Source organism: Nerophis lumbriciformis, linkage group LG29 (genome assembly GCF_033978685.3).
Source record: "Nerophis lumbriciformis linkage group LG29, RoL_Nlum_v2.1, whole genome shotgun sequence".
Taxonomy (NCBI): domain Eukaryota; kingdom Metazoa; phylum Chordata; class Actinopteri; order Syngnathiformes; family Syngnathidae; genus Nerophis; species Nerophis lumbriciformis.
In genome coordinates this window covers 21,935,001-21,939,816 of record NC_084576.2, presented here as the reverse complement: position 1 = coordinate 21,939,816, position 4,816 = coordinate 21,935,001, and the positions used below count along the sequence as shown (strand labels likewise).

The 4,816-nt window shown below is 40.4% G+C and overlaps 1 long non-coding RNA gene across 1 annotated transcript; it reads left to right on the top strand.

The window, feature by feature from the left end:
• The first annotated feature begins 2,364 nt into the window (after window positions 1–2,364).
• LOC133572081 (uncharacterized) lies at window positions 2,365–4,603 on the top strand. Its single transcript, XR_012048608.1, has 2 exons — window positions 2,365–3,872; window positions 3,903–4,603. It is a non-coding gene; the product is annotated as an uncharacterized lncRNA (long non-coding RNA).
• Window positions 4,604–4,816: the final 213 nt, after the last annotated feature.

The window sequence follows — 4,816 nt, the reverse complement described above, 5'->3', positions numbered from 1 at the left end:
CATTTTTTTGTGCACCCACATTAAGTGACATTGTCCGCATGTCACACATGAACGTTGACTACACTCCCTGTATGCCAACATGTCCCGCCCCCCTACACTTCCTGTATGCCAACATGTCCCGCCCCCACTACACTCCCTGTATGCCAACATGTCCCGCCCCCACTAAACTTCCTGTATGCCAACATGTCCCGCCCCCACTAAACTTCCTGTATGCCAACATGTCCCGCCCCACTACACTTCCTGTATGCCAACATGTCCCGCCCTCACTACACTTCCTGTATGCCCCGACTCTAAACGATCATGGTCTGTGCTAGCTTGATATAAGTCAACGCTCTTATTCTCTGCACACTTATTTTGCACTTAATACCTCAGTTTACGTGGTCTGTGCCCATTTTAATGAATGTTGACAAGATCTGTGCTAATTTAACGGCCCGCGGCACAATCGTTAGCATTCTAATAGTAACACGCTAGCTTTTTTAGCTAATTTTGTAGGCGTAAACTTCAGTCGTATTATGGTACTTGATTCATGCTAACAATAGCATCCTAGCATTTTTTTTAAATGTTTAGTTACACACCTCAAAGTAATATATGTTACAGTTAGCAATTTAGCATGCTAACGTTAGCATGGTAACTTTTTTTCAAGCTAAGCTAGCAGGTCTATGTTCCCAAACGTTTCCCGCTGAGGGCCACAGACTGACAAATCAAAGAATAAAGGGGCCATTTTGGTAGTTTTCACCTTCAAAACCAGTCCAATATACACGTTTTTTTTCCAAAGAACTAAAACAAGTGCAATTTCAGTAGAAAGGCTGAAAGGCCAAAGACGAACTGAAATGCTACAAGTTAGCATGCTGGCCAGATAACGTCAAGTAACAAAAAATATAAGTGAAATTAGCTAAAAAAAAAAAGGCTAGCATGCTAACATGTGAACAATAACATGCTTGCAGTTAGCATTAGTGAAATACCAAACATACCTGCTAAATTAGCTGAAAACAAGTTAGCATGCTAACATTACTATGCTGAAATTTTAACAATACCACGCTTACAGTTAGCATTAGTGAAATACCAAACATACCTGGTAAATTAGCTGAAAACAAGTTAGCATGCTAACATTATTATGCTGACATTTTAACAATACCACGCTTACAGTTAGCATTAGTGAAATACCAAACATACCTGCTAAATTAGCTGAAAACAAGTTAGCATGCAAACATTACTATGCTGAAATTTTAACAATACCACACTTACTGTTAGCATTAGTGAAATACCAAATATACCTGCTAAATTAGCTGAAAACAAGTTAGCATCTTAACATTACTAAGCTGAAATTTTAACAATACCATGCTTACAGTTAGCATTACTGAATTACCAAACATACCTGCTAAAATAGCTGAAAAGAAGTTAGCATGCTAACATTACTCTGCTGAAATTTGAACAATACCACGCTTACAGTTAGCATTAGTGAAATACCAAACATACCTGCTAAATTAGCTGAAAACAAGTTAGCATGCTAACATTATTATGCTGAAATTTTAACAATACCACGATTACAGTTAGCATTAGTGAAATACCAAACATACCTGCTAAATTAGCTGAAAACAAGTTAGCATGCTAACATTACTTTGCGGAAATGTTAACAATACCATGCTTACTGTTAGCATTAGTGAAATACCAAATATACCTGCTAAATTAGCTGAAAACAAGTTAGCATCTTAATATTACTAAGCTGAAATTTTAACAATACCATGCTTACAGTTAGCATTACTGAATTACCAAACATACCTGCTAAAATAGCTGAAAAGAAGTTAGCATGCTAACATTACTCTGCTGAAATTTTAACAATACCACGCTTACAGTTAGCATTAGTGAAATACCAAACATACCTGCTAAATTAGCTGAAAACAAGTTAGCATGCTAACATTATTATGCTGAAATTTTAACAATACCACGATTACAGTTAGCATTAGTGAAATACCAAACATACCTGCTAAATTAGCTGAAAACAAGTTAGCATGCTAACATTACTTTGCGGAAATGTTAACAATACCATGCTTACAGTTAGCATGACTGAATTACCAAAATATGACATTCAGGTGTGTACCTGCTAAATTAGCAAAAAAGCTAGCATGTTAATATTATGATGCTAACAATTATGTCCCGTTAAAAAAAATTAGCGAAAGGCCGCACTTTGGACACCCCTGATCTAGATGTATGTCAACATGTTCTGTGCCCACTTTGGTGAGTTGACCACGTCAAAATCGCGTTGTTAGTACACTGATTTTACATGAACTAGTACTTTACACTCAGTACACATACAGTGTACTGAGTGTGCATTAGTTAGTACTTTACACTCAGTACACATATTAGTTAGTACTTTATACTCAGTACACATATTAGTACATGTGCTCATGTCATGTACGTGGATGATGCTGTCACTGTTACGCTTATTTTACACTCAATATGCAACCAAAGTCCATGGTCACTACACGTATGTAACCATAGTCCATGGTCACTACACGTCTGTAACCATGGTCCATGGTCACTACACGTATGTAACCATAGTCCATGGTCACTAAACGTATGTAACCTTGGTCCATGGTCACTACACGTATGTAACCATGGTTCATGGTCACTACACGTATGTAACCATGGTCCATGGTTACTACAAGTATGTAACCATAGTCCATGGTCACTACATGTATGTAACCATAGTCCATGGTTGTTACAAGTATGTGTCCATGGTCACTACATGTATGTAACCATAGTCCATGGTCACTACATGTTTGTAACCATGGTCCATGGTCACTATACGTATGTAACCACGGTCCATGGTCACTACATGTATGTAACCATGGTCCATGGTCACTACACGTATGTAACCATAGTCCATGGTCTACACGTATGTAACCATAGTCTATGGTTGTTACAAGTATGTCTCCATGGTCACTACATGTATGTAACCATGGTCCATGGTCGCTACAGGTATGTAACCATGGTCCATGGTCACTACACGTATGTAACCATGGTCCATGGTCACTAAACGTATGTAACCATGGTCACTACATGTATGTAACCATGGTCCATGGTTGTTACAAGTATGTGTCCATGGTCACTACACGTATGTAACCATAGTCCATGGTCACTACATGTTTGTAACCATGGTCCATGGTCACTATACGTATGTAACCACGGTCCATGGTCACTACATGTATGTAACCATGGTCCATGGTCACTACACGTATGTAACCATAGTCCATGGTCTACACGTATGTAACCATAGTCTATGGTTGTTACAAGTATGTCTCCATGGTCACTACATGTATGTAACCATGGTCCATGGTTGCTACAGTTTTGTAACCATGGTCCATGGTCACTACACGTATGTAACCATGGTCCATGGTCACTAAACGTATGTAACCATAGTCCATGGTCACTACATGTATGTAACCATGGTCCATGGTCACTACATGTATGTAACCATGGTCCATGGTCACTACATGTATGTAAACATAGTCCATGGTCACTACATGTATGTAACCATAGTCCATGGTCACTACACATGTGCAACCATAGTCCATGGTCACTACACATATGCAACCACAGTCCATGGTCACTACACGTATGCAACCATAGTCCATGGTCACTACATGTATGTAACCATGGTCCATGGTCACTACACATATGCAACCACAGTCCATGGTTGTTACAAGTATGTGTCCATGGTTACTACATGTATGTAACCACAGTCCATGGTCACTACACGTAAGTAACCATGGTCCATAGTCACTACACGTATGTAACCAAAGTCCATGGTTGTTACAAGTATGTGTCCATGGTCACTACATGTATGTAACCATAGTCCATGGTCACTACAGGTATGTAACCATAGTCCATGGTCACTACAGGTATGTATCCATGGTCACTACATGTATGTAACCATGGTCCATGGTTGTTCCAAGTATGTGTCCATGGTCACTACATGTATGTAACCATGGTCCATGGTCACTATACGTATGTGACCATGGTCCATGGTCACTATACGTATGTAACCATGGTCCATGGTCACTACAAGTATGTGTCCATTCTCACTACTCGAATATAGCCATAGTCCATGGTGACTACACAAATGTTACCATGGTCCATGGTCACTACACGCATGTAACCAAAGTCCATGGTCACTACACATATGGAACCATGGTCCGTGGTCCACAATCCCTCCATGCGTGTACGTCGACACGGTCCGCACTCACCCCCCCCGCCCGTTGACCGGGTCCGTGCTGACTTGAGTCCCAGTGGTCCAGGCTCACTCGCTATATTTCCTCACGTCTATTAGAGGCCTTCTTGTGATGCAGCGGTTACCGTAGCAACGCACTATGTATGTACACTATATGAACGTCACGGACCTTTTCCAGAGGCCTTCAGACTCTGATTGTCGCGCGTGTGCGGATGACGTAACGGAGGAGAGAAGCCAAGAACTGTATTTCGTGGACTTTAGTTTTCCTTTTTGTTGGGCAGTCCTCCCCCTTCACCACCGTAGAAGTCATGTGTTTGTAGACGTTCAAATGTCAGATGATGCCTGCTGAGAATAAACGCCATCTGTCAAAAACCTCTTCTCACATCCTTCTTAGGCGCACAAGACCTCTCTGTCCTGTTGGAGTGTGTAGGAGATTGCCTTGCGCTAAAAACATCTCCCTTGTTTTTTATCCACTTAATGATCTTTGATGTCTGCTAGCTACTGAGGGATGCAACCATAACCGCTAATAATAACTGTGGTAAAACTACTACTGTTTTAAATGTACTTTTTATAAAAGCAAACTCA